The sequence below is a fragment of the Globicephala melas genome, chromosome 15, assembly GCF_963455315.2.
Source record: "Globicephala melas chromosome 15, mGloMel1.2, whole genome shotgun sequence".
NCBI lineage: Eukaryota > Metazoa > Chordata > Mammalia > Artiodactyla > Delphinidae > Globicephala > Globicephala melas.
The window spans coordinates 65607186-65630905 of NC_083328.1; the positions used below are offsets into that span (position 1 = coordinate 65607186).

General features: G+C 41.1%; 1 protein-coding gene across 4 annotated transcripts in view; it reads left to right on the forward strand.

Annotated features, from left to right (window-relative positions):
* Positions 1-6056: 6056 nt before the first annotated feature.
* Positions 6057-23720, forward strand: part of RALGAPB (Ral GTPase activating protein non-catalytic subunit beta) — a 100518-nt gene continuing 82854 nt past the window's right edge. For all 4 annotated transcript variants that reach the window (XM_060284528.1, XM_060284529.1, XM_030830609.2 and 1 more), the window contains exon 1: positions 6057-6304. The gene's annotated coding sequence lies outside the window, so the exon portion shown is untranslated. The remainder of the gene's footprint in view (positions 6305-23720) is intronic.

A 23720-nucleotide genomic window follows, 5' to 3' on the forward strand; every position in this document is an offset into this window, starting at 1 on the left:
ACGCGGGCTTCAGTAGTTGTGGCTCACAGGCTCTAGAGCGCAGGCTCAGTAGTTGTGGCGCATGGGCTTAGTTGCTCCATGGCATGTGGGATCTTCCCAGACCAGGGATTGAATCCGTGTCCCCTGCAGTGGCAGGCAGATTCTTAACCACTGCGCCACCAGGGAAGCCCCTCGATTATAGTTTTGAGTGAGTTAGAATTCGCCACACAGTTTGTCAGGTCTATCAGAATTTATTGAAGGGCTTCTTAACTTAGGGTTTGTGAACTTGCATGGGAATAAATTACATCTTTATTTTCACTAATCTCTGACTGAGATTTCGCATGTTTTCTAATTGTTAATGTAAGCAACAAAGCACAGTAATATTAGCATGACCTTGACTTTGTTGCCAATACAAATCATGGATTTTTCACATCATGCTGGAGTCGTTGTAGACATTTTAAAACATCTTTCAAGTTCACAACTACTTCAAAATTATGGTACTTATAAGACCTGCTGCTAGATCTCGTTATTTAATGCATTACTAAAGAGGCACATATATTACCATATTGCAGGTTTAAAAAATATTCTAATAGCTTTATTTTAATATAATCGGCCTCCCTTGCAATCTGACATATTTCATTTGATGCATTTAAAAATACGACTCTGAGAAGAAGCCTGTAGGTGTCACCAGTTTGCCACAGGGGCTCATGTACAGAAATTCATGCTTGTCATGATGGTAGCAGCTCCTTCTCAGAAGCCTCAGGGGCCAGAGCTCTGCCCAGAACTCCCCTTTGCCCAGACAGATCTCTCGAGGGGCAAAAGAACCCTCAGCCTCAACTTTGGGTTCTTGTCTTCTCTTCACTCAGACTAAGCTAACGCTAGTGAAGCTTTCCTTTCGACTACATGTCTTGAACTCTTTAGGCCATAATCACTGCATTCCTGAATTATGATTGCTTTCAATGCTGACCACAGTCCTGCCTTCCACACACCACACCAGCGGGAGCACAGGAAAGGGGCCTGTGAGCAGAGTGAGAAGAGTGGCCCCCTTCGTACAAGGTACATCCATCCCTTGTTCTCCATGGCTTAAGACAGATGAGAGCACCATGTCATTACACTGGTTGGAGGCATGAAAAGTACATCGATGGAAAGAGCACATCGGCATTGCAGATCAACATCTCAAAAGTCCTTGGAGGAAACAGGCATGGCTGCTTCTGCCAAAGGGAGTGAGGTGACCACCCTGGGGGCTAGCTGGGGAAGGGACAGCAGAACACCCAGAGTAAAGGACATCTGCTGCCCTTTTCTCCCATTTCCCTGGCTTAAGTAGGTCAGAGGGGCACTGTGGTCTGAACAGAGAAGTGCAAGCCAATACCTGGGTCCACACTTGCAGCTCAAGTGTCTGCAATGCATTGTTGGTGGCTCACAATCTTAAACCTAGCCTGGTTCCAAAGTGAGTGAGAATCATCAAAATCATACTAAAACTATTTTGGCAGCCCAATCTTGCACAAAGGGTGAAAGAACTACTGTATCCGATAGCAAGAGTGAGGTCCTTGCCTGGCTGTCCTCTTGGAACCAGAGCTGGCTATGGGGCTCCATGACATGGATCCTGGAGTATCTCAGGGCATCTGGGCAACCCCACACATAAGTGAGAGGGGGTGGGGGTAAGATAGAGGGTTGAAGAGTTCTTCAAAGAAAAGAAATGGAGAATGAGACGCACCCAGGATGGACATGGTCTGGGACAGGGTAGCTGTTCCTAGACGGCACCTCTGGCCAGCCCCAACCACTGAAGTGAGACTTATAAGATTTCAAGGTAGAAAGTTATGGCCAACAGGACCCACATGGGGCCTGGTCTGGATTGGGGCACCTGGCCAAGATGGCATTGGTGGCCTTGGAGGGGCACTCAGAAAATTTTGGGGACTACCAATCCAAAATGCAGTACCATTTGAGGCAAAAGGTCTGGGGCAGGGGACCTCTTACCTAGATCTAATTGATATTTTCTACCTCTACCACTGGATATTATTCACTAAGACTTACCGGTCCAGCAAGAAACTGGGTTCAACACTGAGCCAATGAATCTTCCAGCCACTCACCCATCCATCCAACAAATGTTCACTGAGCACATACACTGTGCTAGTATTGCATTAGGTTCAGGAGAAATAGAAGTGGATCTTCTCAACCATTATCCACACCAAGCTAGTTCTGCACAACTGAAAAATGAAGAAAAGGAAAAAAACTGGCTACAGATGACATACCTCTCATACATCTGTTCAGTTAAACACTTTTCTCAATTATGGCTTTTGAAAACTGTTCCATTTACTATGGTTCCACACAATTTACCCGAAAACTTAGTGGCTTAGAACAATGACAATATTTATTTTGCTCATGAATCTGCTATCTGGGCTGGGGTTATCTTGTCTCTACTTTGCTTGCTTTCAGGTGAGTTGGCTTGAAGCCTGGGAACTGGAATCATCTGAAGCCTTCCTCACTCACATGTCTGGCCATTGATGTTGTCAGCTGAGACAGGTTGTCTCAGATTGTCAGCTGGAACATCTCCACATGCTCTCTTCATGTGGTCTGAGCTTCCTCCCAGTATGGTGACTGGGTACTGAGGGTGAGCATTGCAAAAGGGGGTAAGCCAGGTGGAAGCTGACTCCTCTTAATGACCTAGCCCCAGAAGTCACCAAGCATTACTTCTGCCCTATTGGCCAGAACAGTCACAGCAGCCAACCAGACTCAAGGAGAGGAAATATGGATCCATCTCTCAGTGGGAAGATGTTGGTTATGTTGTAAGAACTGGGGGATGGATTATATATATTGGTGAGGTCAATTCAGGAAAAACGTCTGCCACATAAGGTTGATACAACTGCTCCCTTTTTTTTCGAAATACCTTTAATACACAGTAATTAGGTACATGATACAAAGTGATTATTCTGACAGTACAGTTTCAGATGAAGACAATTCCCCAATTCATTCTACTTTTATAGTGAGAATTTACAATGTAGAACAGATTTGAATTGTGCCCTGTTTGGAGAATCCAAATGTTTTATTCTGTATAGCATTTCATATGTCTTTTCAGTCTATTGTGCATGCACAATTTTCGCATATGTTTCAAAGTGTTCTGATGTTTAATTTTCCCTCAAGGTGTTTTGTGTGTGTTGTAACTTTATTTTTATGTTGGTTTAAGAGAGACCCTGAAAAATTTTTTAAAAATTGGAAAAGAAAAAGATGCAGAAATATAATATCACCTTTAAAAAATGACTGCTCACTTGTATCTTTCCTCCACCCACCACCCCTCACCTAATATTAAATCTTGTCTTCTTGGTCAGTACATTAGTCCTTATACATTACATTCTTTATGTAGAAGCCACATTCTTTTTTTTTAGCATTTTATTTTATATTGGAGTATAGTAGATGAACAGTATTGTGTTATTTTCAGGTGTACAGCAAAGTGATTCAGTTTCATTTATTTATTTGTTTTTTGGCCACACCATGTGGCCTGTGGGATCTTAGTTCCCCGACCAAGGATCGAACCCGTGCCCCCTGCATTGGGAGTGCAGAGTCTTAACCACTGGACCTCCAGGGAAGTCCCACCAAGTGATTCAGTTACACGTATACATGTATCTATTCTTTTTCAAATTCTTTTCCCATTTAGGTTGTTACATATTATTGAGCAGAGCTCCCTGAGCTCTACAGTAGGTCCTTGTTGGTTATCCATTTTAAATATAGCAGTGTGTACATATCAATCCCAAACCCCCTAACTATCCTTCCCCCCCGCAGAAGCCATATTCTTAATTTTAAATTATTTATTTATTGCTTATATGATTTTTGTTTCCATTGTTCCATTGCTACATTTTTGTCTGTTAAAAATATTTAGGTGTCTTGGGTTGGAATTGAACACCTATCTTATTCCCATTAAAATTAATGGAATGGCTTCCCTGGTGGCGCAGTGGTTGAGAATCCACCTGCCAATGCAGGGGACACGGGTTCGAGCCCTGGTCCAGGAAGATCCCACATGCCATGGAGCAACTAAGCCAGTGCGCCACAACTACTGAGCCTGTGCACTAGAGCCCGTGAGCCACAGCTACTGAGCCCACGTGCTACAACTACTGAAGCCCATGTGCCTAGAGCCCGTGCTCCATGACAAGAGAAGCCACCACAATGAGAAGCCTGCACACCACAACAAAGAGTAGCCCCCGCTCTCTGCAACTAGAGAAAGCCTGCGCACAGCAACGAAGACCCAATGCAGCCAAAAATAAATAAATAAACAAAATTAAAAAAATAATGGAAATATATATTTTTTTCATTTATCAGCTTTTCACTTAGAGGCAGAATTTTCAGGAATGAATTAAAGTCATCAGGTGGGAGATAGATGTACTTTCATCATCTCCCTAAAAGCTTTGACAGCCTCCCAGTCCTCTGTGTCTGTCATTTTTCCAGTTCCCATCACCCATTGCTCTTCTAAGTTATCACCTCCATTATCAGCTCCTTACCTGTCTGACATATTACAGATGTTCCATATTTATTATGTTAGGAATGAATCTGGTTGAAAGTAACAGGTAACTTGACAAACTGTGGTCTAAAAAAGATTTTTCCCCCCCTCATAAAACAGGAAGGCAGTCCAGGGTTTGTGCAGCTGCTTGAGTATGACCTAAGGTACCAGGCTTCTTTTGTCCTTTTATTTCATCTTCCTTAGCACAATCCTCCTCATGGTCTCAAGATGACTGCTGCACCTCCGGGTGTTGTGCCTTAATTCCAAGCATGAAGTATGGGAAGGGTGAAGGTCACAAACTTCTCCAAAGAGTTCCTTTTTATTGTGGAAGGGATGCTGTCCCTTGGGACTTCTGCCTACATCTTATTGGCCAGGACTTTGTCTTATTGCCACTTCTAGCTGCAAGGGAAGGTGGGAACTGTGTGCTTTGCTTTCCAGCCTCTGTAATTTGGAAAGGCAAGGGATAAGTGATTGGAATAAATATTGAGAGCCTCTTACAACATGTGCCACACTGCGTTTAATTGAAATGTATTGCTTCGATCCACAAAGTATCCTGGATATAGCCTGTTCTTGTCCTGGAACATTCTTCCTTTTCCTTTTCTCTCCTCTAGTTACTTTCCTGGGTATGTATGTGTGTGTGTCGGGGGGAGGAGACAAAATATTGAGGAAACACTCTTATTTTTTTTTTTTTCCCATGAGGGTACCAGTTCCCTTGTTACTCCTTCCTCCATGGTCTCTTCTAACTGAGGGTAAGGAGGAGGAGTCAGCATCTTCTTTGCTCCGTTCTGCTCTTTTCAGACACCGTGACTTCAGCACTACTATCCTGATCCCTTCCTCTCTGAATATCAAGGACAGTCTCAAGGCCAGGTTCTCCCTCCTCTTCTTTCTCAGCCCAAGTTTCCTCCTTTACACTCCCAAGGGACTTGAGCTGTATCTCTCTAATGGTATTTATCATTTTCTTCGTTGAAGCTGAAACCAAATGATTGGAAGTGGTACTGCTTACGAAATGTGTGGTGCATTGTAGGTGCTCAAACCGGTAGCTCTTGCTATTATTACTACTATTAATAATGTCTTATCGCCTATATCAGACTCAGCTCCTTAATGACAGGCTCTGAATCTGATGTCCGATTCATCTTTGTAACACACATCTGGCCTGGAACTGAACATTGCTCATAATGCTATCAATATAAGGGGCCGGCGGGTAAAGGACAACATTTCAAAGGAAGGGTGCTGTAATGGTGTGAGAAATTCCTAGAACCTGAGTGGGAGCCAGAATCTTGCAGAGAAGACCCTTACTCCGGCCGCATCCAAAACAGGCAGAGTCCCAACTGTTTCATAGGGATGCATGTAGACCGCCTCCACGCCTGTATTGCGATGATGTAGGAGAGTCCGTGACTTCACCCCTCCTGCTCCTCCGGAAAGGGAGGCGGGACTATACCCCGCGCGCGGCGACCTGGGATAGCTGCGCACGCGCAGCTTCCGGCTCCGTGTCTTGGGAATTATTTGACGCCACCGCCTCGGCCCCACACAAGTCTCTGATCAGGCGCGCCGCGCACGCGCAGTGATCCTCTAGGCTCGGGGAGTTATTTGACGCTGCCGCCTCTGGCAGTCGGAAGTTGCCTGAGCAGAGCACAGCCGGCCGGCCCGAGTGGCCTTCGTCGACCCGGGCGCCCTGGGAGAGTCGCTGACGGGTGGACGGAGCGACCGCTTGAGGACAGCCGGCCGGGGCAGCGAAAGCGCCGGGCCTATGGCGCGGGTGGCGTGAGGCGGAAGGCCGAGTGCGGCCGGCGGCGGCGGCGGCGCCCGCCCCAGCAATGCGGGCCCCGCCCGTCGCCTCAGGTAACCGGGCGGCCCTCCCCGTCGCGGCCGGACCCTCCCCTCTCCTCCCCTCCGGGCGGTCTAGGGATGGCTAAGCCTTGTTTCTTGGCCCCGGTGGCTCCAGGGGCCCTTCGGAAGCGCATCTCATTTTGGGGGGGACCCACGGGGTCCGTGGGAGCTTGGTTGTGGAGTCGGCGGCTTCTGTCGGGTCTGTTCAAACCCGGGGTGGCCCTTGAGAGCTGCCCCGGCCGGGCGAAGCTCTTTCCTGGCAGCCTGGGGGAGGGGGCGGGTCTGGAGCGGAGCTAGACAACTCTGGCGAAGAATCTGGTCCAGCAGAAAGGTTGGTCGAGTGGCTGTCGCTCTGTGGGGACGATGCTGCCCGTTGCACGGTGACTGTCGGAGGAGGAAGAGTTAATAATGAGAATAAACAACTAGCCCTTGTTAAGCGCTTACTATACGCCGGCCATTGTGCCAGACCATTACGTTCACCCCATCTAACTTCACAACAGTCCGGTAAGGGAGGATGATTATCCCCATCTTACTGACGAGGCAACTGAGGCCCTGAATGGTTAGGTGACTTCTTTGCCCAAGGTCATGGAGCTGGTAAATTTGACTCGAGATTCAAGTTGTTGACAATTAGGTCAGTGGCTCTCCAACTTCGCTGCACGTAGAAATCACCTGGGGCAGCTTTTAAAGATTCCTGATGCCCACGTAGCAGAGCCAGGCCAATTAAATCACCGTGTTTGGGAGTGGGGTCGGTGGGGGAAGCCAGACAGCAGTATTTCTTGAAGATCCCCACATGAATTCAGTGTGCAGCAAAGTTTGGGAACTGCTACTGTAGATAATTCTGCATCTCGGTAAAACGTTTCAGTGTTTCTCCAGTTTAAGTGTGTAAGAGAATTTTCTGGGAGTTTGTTTAAAATGCAGTTTCCACCCGCAGAGATCTTTTCATTAGGCCCACGGACTACTACACCTTGTGAAAGCCTGTTGGGGGTGGGAAGTAACTTTCTTTGCAGGATTTGTGAGTCAGCTGGACCTTTTAAAGTGCGTGCATCTCATGCAAAACTGTTAGTTTGCAATTTTCCTGGATACACAGTACTCATGGTTATAGTGTCTCTGATCTCTGGGTCTTGTTTGAATATGCTGTTCTCTGCCTAGTCTGTCCTCTGTGCTTTCTCCCTGCTCCGCCCAGACACACACACTTCTGCTGTTTCTTACACACATGCATGTAGCCTTTTCTTCCCATCTCTGGCTGCGTAACTCCCAGCATTCAAGAAGCCTCTGTGACCCTCACACCTCTCACTCCCAACCACCTTGGGTCTTTCCTGTTTGCTCTTTAGCATCATCATAATGGAATTTACCAGTGATTTTACTGTGTTGTATTTCTGTATTTTATTAGATTGTGAGCAACTGAGCCATGTTTTCTCATCTCTGTATTCCTCCCAGTTCTTTGACATAGAGACTCACAAAGGTTTTACTGAATGGAATGTTTGTGTCCCTTTTATGTCACAGACTGCATGCTGCAAACCAATTCTTCTCTATTTCCACCTTTGTAAAAGGTGTTTGGTAGTTCTTGCTCTACAGAGTTTTGTGCTTTTTGCTTGAAAATACTCTAGTTAGGTTCGTTAACTTTTCATTCAGCAGTTAAATAAACACATTGAGTTCTTAAAACTGGCGAGACACTAGGGAAGACTAACTATGTGCAGTCAACATTGGTTGATTTTTTTTATTTAATGACTTCTTACCATATTGTGTCATATAGTAAGATTTCATGATGTTTTCTTTTTTAAAAAATTTTATTTATTTATTTATTTATTTATGGCTGTGTTGGGTCTTCGTTTCTGTGCGAGGGCTTTCTCTGGTTGCGGCAAGTGGGAACCCCTCTTCATCGCGGTGCACGAGCCTCTCACTATCGCGGCCTCTCTTGTTGCGGAGCACAGGCTCCAGACGCACAGGCTCAGTAATTGTGGCTCACGGGCCTAGTTGCTCCACGGCATGTGGGATCCTCCCAGACCAGGGCTCGAACCCGTGTCCCCCACATTGGCAGGCAGACCCTCAACCACTGCGCCACCAGGGAAGCCTGGTTGATTTTTAATATCTAGTTTTATCACAGTCAGATACAATCAGTTCTGTAGTGGAAACCTTTTTATTGCCCTTAGGCCTTTGCATGTGTTCCCTACTAAACACTGTGCCATCCAAACTAGTGTTTAGCTGTCATCCACTAAATGTTGTTACCTTGCTGGTACTTGGTAAATACTAGTAGATGGAAGTGCTGTTGGTAGTAGTTCATCCTGTTACCAGGAGAGATGACTTAAGAAGTACTTAATAAAGATTAAAACCTTGATGTCAGAGGAATTGACAAACTTAGTATAGATTTATTACAGAATGCCTGAACTGCTGTTGCCCAACATATTTACAAATTATAAAGGAAGGCAGCCCGGTAGTTCAGATTATATTTGTTCTTGGCTGGTCTTAAAACCACGTAAGGTTTATAAAAGTGAGTGAGTGAGTATGTGTGTGAAGGTCATTTTGAAGAGGTTTTTGGACAATAAATATTTTCTATAGTAGTTAAATATGGTAAAGTATGTGGACTGAGTAAGAAACACATTTCACGTAATGACATTCTTTACATCATACAGATTGTTATAGAGAGAGTTTTCTTGGTTCTGTTTTGTACTGTTTACTCAAATTTTAGGCTAAGGCTAATGTAGAAGCTGATGGGATAATTTATGTTAAATTCAGATACTCAAGAAACTTGCCCTTGTTTCTCTGATCAGATATGGGCAGAGTATCCAGTTCTGGCCTCAGCACATGGAAGAAACTCAATCTTCAAGCCTGAGGTTTAAGTCTGTAGTTTGATCCCCCAGAAAAGGTGGAAAACTACACATGCTCAGTTAAAGACCAAAAATGACTCTAATCATGATAGCCTGAGCCCTAGAAATGGATTCTTTTTAATTTGAGGTACCCATCAGTGTTAGCAGATGTGTTAGCAGACATGTGTAAAGGGCTTTTCGATAGAATACATGATTTTCTTTGGTGCAAGACGATTAAACGTTTTAGAATTAAGGTACATGGAGTTTGAGTTTTAGATGCAGAAAATAGGTAGCTTGCCCAAGACTACATGGTTGGCTGTAGCACATCTAAGAATAGAATGCAGGTCTCCTTCCTCTGGACTCAGTATCCCCTTCCACCCTCATGTGAGAGGATGTCTTGTTTCTTATTTTTGTTGTTTGTGTGTGTGTGTTGGGGATGGGGGAAGTGGAGAGAGTAGTCTGCTATGTTTGAGATATTAAGTTAGATATATAATGAGTGCTTGTAGTATGACATGTACTTTGCTATATAAACTGGGGATATTAAGATAAATAAGACACAGCCCCTTTCCTTCAGGAATCTATAGTCTAGTCAGGGTTGTAATAAAAGTAAAAGTATAGTATCTAAGGCAGCTCTGTCGAATAGAAATTTCTACAATGATGGAACTGTTCTATATCTGCACTGTCTAATGTGGTAGCAGTTAACCACATGTGATATTGAGGACTTGAAATGTGACTAGTTTAAGGAACTGAATTTATAATTTAATTTAAATTTAAGTAACATGTGGTTATGGCTGCTGTGTTAGAGCAAGTCTGAGGCATAAAAGATGAGAACTGTGGTGGGGGTGGGAGCAGGCAGGGTATTCATACTTTTTTGGACAGACTAGCAAAAACTACCTGTTTTCACTTTTGGGGAGGAATGCAGGCAGAACCTGTCTCCTTTTCTTGTAACTCAGGTGTTTGATAGGATCCTTAACAAATCTGGTGCACAGGTGAATACATTCCTTTTTGGCCAAGCTTGATTGATATTTGCCTTGGGGGTCAATAGGACTACAACAGAAATATGAAATATGTTCCTTTTGCCTTTATTAGTTGTAAAGGTTATATGGATGACCTTGAATGCACTTATGCACCTTAAAATCCAGCATTTATTTACTCAGTTGATTTATTCAGTGTTTTGGCACCCTGTACCCTATTTTTCCTAAGAGAAACAAGGCATGCCTGATAGTGTGTACCTAGCATTTGTACAGCTCAAAGTATGTTGACTTACGTTGTTTTATTTGATCCTTTTCCTAAGTCACTTTAGCTAGGTACTGCAGGTATTCTCCCTGTTTTACAGGTGAGGAAACTATGACAAAGAAATGCCAAGTGATTTGTCCAAGGTCATATGGTGAGGTACGGAGTCAGAACAAAAGAAGGAGCATTGGACTTCAAGGCAAGAGGTGGAGTTTCTTGTCCCAGCTCTACTGTTACTTGATGTGACCCTGAGCAAGTTGTAGAGGCTAGTGACATCTGTCTTGCTTAAATTTCTAGGCTTGTTATTGAACTGAAATGAAATAATATGTGAAAGCTCTTTGAAAATGATCAATTATGCAAAGGTACATTGTTATCAAGCAAGATCTGCAATAGTTTTTCTGTTGTAGGATGCCACCTTCGTAACTCATCACGTCAGTTACCATGTTGAATACTGCTGTATCATGGATTTATTCATCATGGATTTCTCTTGTCTTCTTCACTATGAAACTTTCTTTTGGGCAGCCATTGTGTCCTATTCATATCTGCCTCCCTACATGTTAGGACAATACCTGACACATAGCAGGTGTTTAATAAATGTTTGTTTAATGAAATGACTGATGTACGAATTTATAAAGTTAAAAAAAACCTGTTCTCTGTAATTAGATTTGAAGCTCCTTGGGAGCAAGGATGATGTTTATTCATTATTATAGTCCCTGTGCTTGGTGTATAGAAGGCATGTAATAAATATTGGCTGAGTTAATTGATGTAATTAATGCCAAGCTGTGGTCTTGGTGTGTCTACCACTGCATTGATCATTTTGGTAGTTTGTCAATTAGACCAAACCTTCATGTTACTTTGTGGTAGTACCTACAAGTCATAAACTGTTACCCAGCACACAGTGACCTGATAGTAGAAACATCCAGAGATTACCTAGAAAATGGATACATGCAGAGTTGGGAAGGCGATTAAGTGATCTGCAGGGTAGCACTGTCATCTTTGCTTTCCTCCTATCACTTCTGGAGTATTGAAAGTGGAGACTTCCCTGCTCGCAGCTCAAGTTGATAGCCAACAGAGCCTCGCTGGGAAGGAGACTCATAGGATCCTAACACAGCAGTCAAAGCTCTCAACCATCTGACTTCAGTATCTCACCACAGTGCCCAACCCTCCCTGCAATGTTCCCATCCTTCCTGCCCTCCCCTTCCTCAATATATTAGAGACACTGGAGTCTGCTTTCCTGCTGTCCCTTCAGCCTGTCTTAGATACTTCCGTCAAATTTCTTTAATAGGAATTCAGTTCCTTTTGTATTATTCCTATGATAAAGTTAAACTTTCTCTCATTCTCTGTCCTCAGTTTTTACTAAGTTAATTTCAAATCTCCAATCTGATGATTCATAGTATTCTTCCTCCATAAGAGCTATCGTTTGTTGATTGCTTACTATGGACTAGATAGGACCAAACATCTTACATGTCTTGATTCTCTAATCACAACTCCAAAGTAGGCTGTTACCCTACTGTTATCTCCATTTAACAGATGAGGATGCTCAGACACAGAGATAGAGCAGCTTTTGCAGGATTTTCCAACTTGCAGGTGGTGGAACTGGGATTTGAATCTAAGAAGTCTAGTTCCAGAGTCCTGGCTCTTAACCAGTCTCCTGTTTGTTTTCATGCTTCTCATCTCTGTGTTTAATGGCTACATTATAGTATATAGAGTTAATATGCCCTAATTGTGAAGGTATTCCATTATTGATGGACAGTTAAATTCTGATCACTTCCCCATCTTATGTGCAATCCACTACAGTGAATGAATGCCTCATGCATTTTTCTATTGAGTTGTTTATCAGGATAAATTAAGTGGTATTACTGGGTCAAAGCACCTGATATTACTGTCTCCCACTATGTATTGGCAAAACATTCGTGCTATCCTTGGGTGAATGGTTAGAAAAATGGCATTAGGCTGAGGTGCCTTACAAGTGTGTCAATTTATCGGCAGGATAGAGCTACAAACAATTCCATGGCAAGTGGACTAGGCAATCAAGGCCCATCAGGGTTTTGCCATGGTGCTATCCTGAAAGGTTGATGCACATATGAACATCTTTGCCCAGGAGGACCTAGGCTGTGAAACAATTCTGGTTCTTGAAACTACAGATGTTCTCTGAGATCTCTGGGTTGCTTTGGACAGCCTGAGCTGCAACAGCAAGAGGAGGTTCTTATTTGCGTGTTTAAGTCTAGGCTGGCCAGTGACAAAACTGGACCCAACGGGACTTACCCTGCCAAATCTGTGACATTACACTCTGCCCTCATCTTCTTTTTTCCTAACAGCAACAAACATGAAACAAAATGAAGTTATAGGACTTCCATAGTTGGGTTATAAGCCCAGACCCTGGAGCAGAGGTGGGTTAGGGTGACTTTCAGGGCAGCAATGGCTCATTCATAGTGTATGCCTCCCTACCTTCCCTCCACAAGAATCATGCTAATTCAGTTACCAAAACTAGCATATGCCTTTATCTTTGATCAGAGGTGTAAATTGACCCATAGATGAGTTCTTTTTAGCTTACATCCTGTTTTTTTTTTTTTAAACTTGAATTAGTTGCCAACATTTAAAGAGTGGACTTCACAGAGATGTCCAGATTTTCTGTGTCTCTTGAAAAACTGGATTATCAGACAGCACTGGGGTCTACATTCCTTCAAGGTAATAGTTGGCTAGGGCTGAGTAGTGATTGTGTCCTTTAAAGAGAACCTTAATTCTCTAATTTGCCCCAGTGTGCACCCTACCCACTTCACCCCACGTTTGGTTTCCTAGACTGGAGGTTTTCATCCTTCCCAGACCTAATATTGGTAATGACTGCTTCAGTATCCTGAAATTAACAGATAATATATAACCTACCAACACATAGAATTTTTAAAAAATCTGTGAAACTAACAATAACAAATGAAAACCATAAATTACTATCCTTCCGATAAAATTGGTATTTCGGTAAAAATGCTCAGGTAGAGCTATACTAGAGGACATAACAAAATGGTCAGATGCTTGTGTCTACTTATAACTGAGAAGTAAGACAGTAATATGGCACTTTATATTTGACATTTTGAAATAAGGGCTAAGTAAGTAGCATGTAGTTCTTGTGATTGTGTTCCTGACAGCAGTGTGTGGTATTAACAACTCAGACACCACAAAAGGTATGGCCTTTGGTGATGTGATTGTTCTGAAATGGTGAACAATTCTTGGTATGGTAAGGTTCCAAACATAAAAAAGTTGAATCTTTCCTCGGTTTGCATGGTTAATTGTGTTACTGGAAAATTAAGTGTATATTAAAATAGCACAAAATATTTTGTATTTATGAGTAAAATGAAGTTAGATTTTTAGCCTTAGACAATTAAGAACAGAATGATTTTCTGGCAGACATTAGAAAGTCAGGTGAAATGTAGCAAAATTATTCATTGTGCAGGACTGTCACCTGGATTACAGGATGTCTAGATATCCTGGATCTGCCCATAAATACCAGTAACATGCCCCAGTTGTTGCGTTAACCACAAGTGCACTTAATATTTCCAAAATACCCTGGGGGGCAGTCCTTTTTTTTTTTTTTTAATTGAAAATCATTGCCCTAAACTCTTGAGTGTGTCCTGTTGGCCTTACCTCCTAAATCAGAGTGAGTTTTTATCACTCATTTTGCTAGTTTAATATTTACAAAATGATGCCTTAGTTACTTTACTTTGTGTTTCTTTGATTTTTTTTTATGTTTGTTTCCAGTGTTCATTTTCTCTTCATTGTTTAATTTGCCTCTGCAGTTGACCCTTTCTGTTAGTGGGTTCTGCGTTTGCGGATTCAACCAACCATGAATCAAAGATATTTGGGGGGAAAAAAATCCAGAAAGTTCCAAAAAGAAAAACCTGAATTTGCTGTATGTAGGCAGCTATTTACACGGCATTTATATTGTACTTACAACTATTTACATAGCATTTACATTGTATTAGGTATTATAAATAATCTAGAGATGATTTAAAGTACATGGGAGGATATGCATAGGTTATATGCCACATACTTTTATATAAGGGACTTGAGCATCTGTGATTTTGGTATTGTTGGAGGGTCCTCGAACCAGTTCCCCGTGGATACCAAGGGACAACTGTAATTATAAGGTACATCTTTGTCTTATTATTTTTTGTCTTTTATGTATTCTGTTGAAATTTAGCAGCTGTATTTTTCTGTTACATGTGTTAAATATTTTAGTTCAACTTTTTCACTCGGTCTTAGTTGCAGTATGTGGGCTCTTTAGTTGGGGCATGTGGCATCTTTAGTTGCGACATGCAGACTTCTTAGTTGCGGCATGCATGCAGGATCTGATTCCTGGACCAGGGTTTGAAACCAGGCCCCCTGCATTGGGAGTGCAGAGTCTTACCCACTGGGCCACCAGGGAAGTCCCTACCTTACATGTTTCTTGAAGCATTTATTTCATTTTCTTCCATGTCATCATTTAAACATTAATAGATTTGAAGAATTTAAATCTCTTACATTTAAAAACTTTTTAAAAATTTTAAGAAGAATTTAAGAGCTATTAATCCTGTTTTGATTGGTCTTTCATAGTGTTTTTTTCAAGAAAGATACTCCTGTCTTTACTTCAGAATTGGGAAGGGTGGTAGCTGTTTCTTAAAAATGCAAATTCCCAGGCCCTAACCCAGACCTACAGAATTGAGCTTTTTAGGGATGGAGTTTTGAAATCTACATTTTAAACCAAAGGGCCCCCACCCCAATGATTCTTATGTGTACAGTGGAGTTTGAGAGCTAGCTTGTCTTTTTTTTTTTTTTTAAAACATATTTTTCCCTCCAATAATGTATTATCCGAAATGGCCGCTAAATATTATTTAAATATTCCTTGAATATTTGAAAACCATCCAACTACTTTTTTTTATACTAATAAATAGCTTAAAGCAAATGGACATTTTCAATTTTTATATGTATACAACATGCAAAATTTTGGACTTCCTTCAGTGGCATAAAGGGAACACCTTCTAACATCTTCCTTTTTCCCATTGATAAACCTTGGCATTCTGAAACATTCAGTATTCACTGTGTGCCAAGGACTTCTCAAAGATTCAGGAAGTGAGGCTTCCCCTCAAAAAAGGTTGACACACTTGTGGTGAAGATATCTTTACAAAGCTAACGAATAACCAAACGTGAAGCTTAATATGAATAGCCTGTAGTAGGCACTCAGAGCTGGTGAAGAGCGGTGACTGGAGGAGTCAAAAAAAGTTTTACCAAAGAGGACATTTGAGCTGTGCTTTGAAGTGTGAAGACTTCATAAGGTGGAAAGAGGTGGGGAACAGCATGAGCAGTAATACAGGGTGTGAACAAACTTGTCGGTTTTGAGCAATCATCAGTAGTTCTTTGGGTCATAGCTTGGAGGATGGGGTGGGAAAGTGGCCATAGAAGGTAAAACTGGGAACGTGGATAACAATTTCAATTAGAATTTTAGGCAAGGTTTTTTTCTTTAATTGGATAAAGTCATAACTTTTATATAAAAGAGTAAATGCCTGAGAGTAGCTGATAAAGTTTTGAAAAAGAGTAGTCAAAGTAAAGGGGGCTTCCTTTTGAGATGTTAAAACATTCTATAAAGCCACTGAATTTAAATCATTATGGCTGGACTTCCTTGGTGGCGTAGTGGTTAAGAATCCGCCAATGCAGGGGACGTGGGTTCTATCCCAGGTCCAGGAAGATCCCACATGCTGCGGAGCAACCAAGCCTGTGCACCGCAACTACTGAGGCTGCACTCTACAGCCCACGAGCCACAACTACTGAAGCCCGCGCGCCTAGAGCCCATGCTCCGCAACAAGAGAAGCCACCACAATGAGAAGCCCGTGCACCATAACAAAGAGTAGCCCCCGCTCACCACAACTAGAAAAAGCCCGCACGCAGCAACAAAGACCCAATGCAGCCAAAAATAAAAATTAATTAATTTTAAAAATCGATATGGCGTTAGCATAGGAATAGACAAATAGTTGAACAGAACAGATTTGTAAATAGATTCCTATATAAATGAGAGTCTAATATATGACAAAATTGGTATTTCAGGTCAGTGGGAAAGGACGTGCTTTTATTTTTTTGTTTTTTGGCTGCATTGGGTCTTCGTTGCTGTGCATGGGCTTTCTCTAGTTGTGGCGAGTGGGGTCTACTCTTCGTTGAGGTGTGCGGGTTTCTCATTGCGGTGGCTTCTCTTGTTGTGGAACACGGGCTCTAGGCGCGTGGGCTTCAGTAGTTGCAGCATGCGTGCTCAGTAGTTGCAGCACATGGGCGTAGTTGTAAGGACGTGTTTTTTTTGTTTTTTTTAGATGTTGGGGGTAGGAGTTAATTAATTAATTTATTTTTGCTGTGTTGGGTCTTCGTTTCTGTGCAAGGGCTTTCTCTAGTTGTGGCAAGCGGGGGCCACTCTTCATCACGGTGTGCGGGCCTTTCACTATCGTGGCCTCTCTTGTTGTGGAGCACAGGCTCCAGACACGCAGGCTCAGCAGTTGTGGCTCACGGGCCTAGTTGCTCCACGGCATGTGGGATCCTCCCAGACCAGGGCGCGAACCCGTGTCCCCTGCATTAGCAGGCAGATTCTGAACCACTGTGCCACCAGGGAAGCCCAAGGATGTGTTTTTAATAGATAATGTTGACACAGCTTACTATACATCTCTAAGAAAATAAAATTGGATCTTTCCTATACCACTTGTAGAAGTAAATTCCAGGTGATATAAAACTTAAATGTGAAGAATTATCTTGCATGGAAATCTAGTAACTCCATTTTACACTTTAGGGTTATGTCTTTAAACTTCTGGACCTAGACGCATAATAAATATTTTATGTATTTTACATTATGACCCAGAACATATGCATATATAAAAAATGAAACAAGTCTCACAGAACATTGCTTACCTTTACTGTGTGTGGTGCCTTTATTGTATATTCTATTCCATATAATTAAAAAGTATTATCTATTTCATTTATTTTATGACCCACAGTTTGAAAAACACTGATACAGGGGATAGGAGGGAGAAATCACCTAAGCGAGACTCAAAACTAGAAGTTATAAAATAAAAAAATATATATTTGGCTAGAATAATGAAATTTCATTTCATACCTACCAAATTGGCAAATAAATAAATGTGTAAATAAATCTGGTTCTTGGCAAAAGATTGGGAGTGAGAGGAGGGAAGGGCTCTAATCCATTCCTAATGTAAATGGGAGTTGTTACAGCTTCTTGGGAATCTATCTGGCAAGACCTATTAACATTAAAAATACATATACTCCTTGATCCAGTTGTTTCACTCTTGGAAACTTGTTCCATAGAAATTAAAAGGCCACTACTTAAGGATATATAAGGAAGCATATTTATTGCATCATTATTTCCTGGTGACAAAATATGGGAAATGAAGTAAATGTAAATCATTGGGAGACTGAATAAATTGTACCATATCATGGAATATTACACAGCCATTAAAAAGAATCTTATTGGAAGGATATTCATGAGGTACTGGTGAATGGAAAAAAGATGTAGAAAAGTATATAGTCCCTAGCTATGTGTGTATATAAATTATTTTAATATGACTGAGTTAGGGTGGAGCAAAATACACAAGGAAGTGTTAGGTTGGTTAATCTATTCAGGGAAGTGAATTTTTTGGGTAGGGAATGAAGACAAATGTAAAGGGTAAAAAAATCACACTAAAACCAAACAAAAAACCTTGTAGTATAATGTTCTTGTGCATTTATTGAAGAGATTATAGTGTGTGTATTATACTATATACTATATGTATATGTATGTGTGTGTCTGTTTATATATATGTCCATAAAAAAAGGTGAGAAAAAATGTTGTGTGGGTGTAAGTTATACTCCGATGAGAATGGCAACCTATCAGAGTCTCCCCTTTTTTCCTTTCCATTTTTTTAAAAAATTCTTATTAGTCATCAGTTTTATACACATCAGTGTATACATGTCAATCCCAATTGCCCAATTCATCACACACACACACACACACCCGTGGCTTACCCCCTTGGTGTCCATACGTTTGTTCTCTACATCTGTGTCTCAACTTCTGCCCTGCAAATGGGTTCATCTGTACCATTTTTCTAGGTTCTACATATATGAGTTAATATACGATATTTGTTTTTCTCTTTCTGACTTACTTCACTCTGTATGACAGTCTCTAGATCCATCCACGTCTCAACAAATGACCCAATTTCGTTCCTTTTTATGGCTGAGTAATATTCCATTGTATATATGTACCACATCTTCTTTATCCACTCATTTGTCGATGGGCATTTAGGTTGCTTCCATGACCTGGCTATTGTAAATAGCGCTGCAGTGAATACTGAGGTGCATGTGTCTTTTCGAATTATGGTTTTCTCTGGGTATATGCCCAGTAGTGGGATTGCTGGATCATATGGTAATTCTATTTTTAGTTTTTTAAGGAACCTCCATACTGTTCTCCATAGTGGCTGTATCAATTTACATTCCCACCAAGAGTGCAAGAGAGTTCTCTTTTCTGCACACCCTCTCCAGCATTTGTTGTTGTAGATTTTCTGATGCCCATTCTAACTGGTGTGAGGTGATACCTCATTGTAGTTTTGATTTGCATTTCTCTAATAGTGATGTCGAGCAGCTTTTCATGTGTCTCTTGGCCACCTGTATATCTTCTTTGGAGAAATGTCTATTTAGGTCTTCTGCCCATTTTTGGATTGGGTTGTTTGTTTCTTTTATATTGAGCTGCATGAGCTGTTTATATATTTTGGAGATTAATTCTTTGTCCGTTGATTTGTTTGCCAATATTTTCTCCCATTCTAAGGGTTGTCTTTTCATCTTGTTTATGGTTTCCTTTGCTGTGCAAAAGCTTTTAAGTTTCATTAGGTCCCATTTGTTTGTTTTTGTTTCCATTACTCTAAGAGGTGGATCAAAAAAGATCTTGCTGTGATTTATGTCAAAGAGTGTTCTTCCTATGTTTTCCTCTAAGAGTTTTATAGTGTCCGGTCTTACATTTAGGTCTCGAATCCATTTTGAGTTTACTTTTGTGTATGGTGTTAGGGAGTGTTCTAATTTCATTCTTTTACATGTAGCTGTCCAGTTTTCCCAGCACCACTTATTGTAGAGACTGTCTTTTCTCCATTGTATATCCTTGCCTCCTTTGTCATAGATTAGTTGACCATAGGTGCGTGGGTTTATCTCTGGGCTTTCTATCTTGTTCCATTAATCTATGTTTCTGTTTTTGTGCCGGTACCATATTGTCTTGATGACTGTAGCTTTGTAGTATAGTCTGAAGTCAGGGAGTCTGATTCCTCCAGCTCTGTTTTTTTCCCTCAAGACTGCTTTGGCTATTTGGGGTCTTTTGTGTCCCCATACAAATTTTAAGATTTTTTTGTTCTAGTTCCATAAAAAATGCCATTGGTAATTGGATAGTGATTGCATTGAATCTGTAGATTGCTTTGAGTAGTATAGTCATTTTCACAATATTGATTCTTCCAATCCAAGAACATGGTATATCTCTCCATCTGTTGGTATCATCTTTAATTTCTTTCATCAGTGTCTTATAGTTTTTGCATACAGATCTTTTGTCTCCCTAGGTAGGTTTATTCCTAGGTATTTTATTCTTTTTGTTGCAGTGGTAAATGGGAGTGTTTCCTTAATTTCTCTTTCAGATTTTTCATCATTAGTGTATAGGAATGCAAGAGATTTCTGTGCATTAATTTTGTATCCTGCAACCTTACCAGATTCATTGATTAGCTCTAGTAGATTTCTGGTGGCATCTTTAGGATTCTCTATGTATAGTATGTCATCTGCAAAGAGTGACAGTTTTACTTCTTCTTTTCCACTTTGTATTCCTTTTATTTCTTTTTCTTCTCTGATTGCCGTGGCTAGGATTTGCAAAACTATGTTGAATAATAGTGGTGAGAGTGGACATCCTTGTCTTGTTCCTGATCTTAGAGGAAATGCTTTCAGTTTTTCACCATTGAGAATGATGTTTGCTGTGGGTTTGTCGTATATAGCCTTTATTATTTTGAGGTAGGTTCCCTCTATGCCCACTTTCTGGAGAGTTTTTATCATAAATGGGTGTTGAATTTTGTCAGAAGCTTTTTCGGCATCTATTGAGATGATGGTTTTTCTTCTTCAATTTGTTAATATGGTGTATCACATTGACTGATTTGCGTATATTGAAGAATGCTTGCATCCCTGGGATAAATCCCACTTGATCATGGTGTATGATCCTTTTAATGTGTTGTTGGATTCTGTTTGCTAGTATTTTGTTGAGGATTTTTGCATCTATATTCATGAGTGATATTGGTCTGTAATTTTCTTTTTTTGTAGTATCTTGGTCTGGTTTTGGTATCAGGGTGATGGTGGCCTCATAGAATGAGTTTGGGAGTGTTCCTTCCTCCGTAGTTTTTTGGAAGAGTTTGAGAAGGATGGGTGTTAGCTCTTCTCTAAATGTTTGATAGAATTCACCTGTGAAGCCATCTGGTCCTGAACTTTTGTTTGTTGGAAGAGTTTTAATCACAGTTTCAATTTCATTACTTGTGATTGGTCTGTTCATATTTTCTATTTCTTCCTGGTTCAGTCTTGCAAGCTTATACCTTTCTAAGAATGTGTCCATTTCTTCCAGGTTGTCCATTTTATTGGCATGGAGTTGCTTGTAGTAGTCTCTTAGGATGCTTTGTATTTCTGTGGTGTCTATTGTAACCTCTCCTTTTTCATTTCTAGTTTTATTGATTTGAGTCCTCTCCCTCTTTTTCTTGATGAATCTGGCTAATGGTTTATCAATTTTGTTTATTTTCTCAAAGAACCAGCTTTTTGTTTTGTTGATCTTTGCTCTTGTTTCCTTTGTTTCTATTTCATTTATTTCTGCTCTGATCTTTATGATTTCTTTCCTTCTGATAACTTTGTGTTTTGTTTGTTCTTCTTTCTGTAGTTCCTTTAGGTGTAAGGTTAGATTGTTTGTTTGAGATGTTTCTTGTTTCTTGAGGTAGGCTTGTATAGCTATAAACTTCCCTCTTAGAACTGCTTTTGCTGCATCCCATAGGTTTTGGATTCTCTGTGTGTTCATTGTCATTTGTCTCTAAGTATTTTTTGATTTCCTCTTTGATTTCTTCAGTGATCTCTTGGTTATTTAGTAACGTATTGTTTAGCCTCCATGTGTTTGTGGTTTTTACGTTTTTTTCCCTGTAATTGATTTCTAATCTCATACTGTTGTGGTCAGAAAAGATGCTTGATATGATTTCAATTTTCTTAAATTTACTGAGGCTTGATTTGTGACCCAAGATGTGATCTATCCTGGAGAATGTTCTGTGTGCACTTGAGAAGAAAGTGTAATCTGCTGTTTTTGGATGGAATGTCCTATAAATATCAATTAAATCTATCTGGTCTATTGTGTCATTTAAAGCTTCTGTTTCTTTATTTATTTTCATTTTGGTTGATCTGTCCATTGGTGTAATTGAGGTGTTAAAGTCCCCCACTATTACTGTATTACTCTCTATTTTCTCTTTTTTAGCTGTTAGCAGTTGCCTTATGTATTGAGGTGCTCCTATGTTGGGTGCATATATATTTATAATTGTTATATCTTCTTCTTGGATTGATCCTTTCATCATTATGTAGTGTCCTTCCTTGTCTCTTATAACATTTTAAAGTCTATTTTATTTGATGTGAGTATTGCTACTCCAGCTTTCTTTTGATTTCCATTGGCATGGAATATCTTTTTCCATCCCCTCACTTTCAGTTTGTATGTGTCCCTAGGTCTGAAGTGGGTCTCTTGTAGACAGCATATATATGGGTCTTGTTTTTGTATCCATTTAGTTAGCCTGTGTCTTTTGGTTGGAGCATTTAACTCATTCACGTTTAAGGTAATTATCGATATGTATGTTCCTATGACCATTTTCTTAATTGTTTTGGGTTTGTTTTTGTAGGTCCTTTTCTTCTCTTGAGTTTCCCACTTAGAGAAGTTCCTTTAGCATTTGTTGTAGAGCTGGTTTGCTGGTGCTGAATTCTCTTAGCTTTTGCTTGTCTGTAAAGCTTTTGATTTCTCCATTGAATCTGAATGAGATCCTTGCTGGATAGAGTAATCTTGGTTGTAGGTTCTTCCCTTTCATCACTTTAAGTATATCATGCCGCTCTCTTCTGGCTTGTAGAGTTTCTGCTGAGCAATCAGCTGTTAACCTTATGGGAGTTCCCTTGTATGTTATTTATCGTTTTTCCCTTGCTGCTTTCAATAATTTTTCTTTGTCTTTAACTTTTGCCAATTTGATTACTGTGTGTCTCCGTGTGTTTCTCCTTGGGTTTCTCCTGTATGGGACTCACTGTGCTTCCTGGACTTGGGTGGCTATTTCCTTTCCCATGTTAGGGAAGTTTTCGACTATAACCTCTTCAAATATTTTCTCTGGTCCTTTCTCTCTCTCTTCTCCTTCTGGGACCCCTATAATGCGAATGTTGTTGAGTTTAATGTTGTCCCAGAGGTCTCTTAGGCTGTTTTCATTTCTTTTCATTCTTTTTTCTTTATTCTGTTCTGCAGCAGTGCATTCCACCATTCTGTCTTCCAGGTCACTTATTCGTTCTTCTGCCTCAGTTATTCTGCTATTGATTCCTTCTAGTGTAGTTTTCATTTCAGTTATTGTTCATCTCTGTTTGTTTGTTCTTTAATTCTTCTAGGTCTTTGTTAAACATTTTTTGCACCTTCTCGATCTTTGCCTGCATTCTTTTTCCGAGGTCCTGGATCATCTTCACTATCATTATTCTGAATTCTGTTTTCTGGAAGATTGCCTATCTCCACTTCATTTAGTTTTTCTGGGGTTTTATCTTGTTCCTTCATCTGGTACATAGCCTTCGGCCTTTTCATCTTGTCCATCTTTCTGTGAATGTGGTTTTTGTTCCACAGGCTGCAGGATTGTAGTTCTTCTTGCTTCTGCTGTCTGCCCTCTGGTGGATGAGGCTATCTGAGAGGCTTGTGCGAGTTTCCTGTTGGGAGGGACTGGTGGTGGGTAGAGCTGACTGGTGCTCTGGTGGGCAGAACTCTGTAAAACTTTAATCCACTTGACTGCTGGTAGGTGGGGCTGAATTCCCTCCCTGTGGTTGTTTGGCCTGAGGCAACCTAACACTGGAGCCTACCTGGGCTCTTTGGTGGGGCTAATGGTGGACTCTGGGAGGGCTCACGCTAAGGAGTACTTCCCAGAACTTCTGTTGCCAGTGTCCTTGTCCCCACGGTGAGCCACAGCCACCCCCCACCTCTGCAGGAGACCCTCCAACACTAGCAGGTAGGTCTGGTTCAGTCTCCCCTGGGGTCGCTGCTCCTTCCCCTGGGACCCGATGTGCACACTACTTTGTGTGTGCCCTCCAAGAGTGGAGTCTCTGTTTCCCCCAGTCCTGTTAAAGTCCTGCAA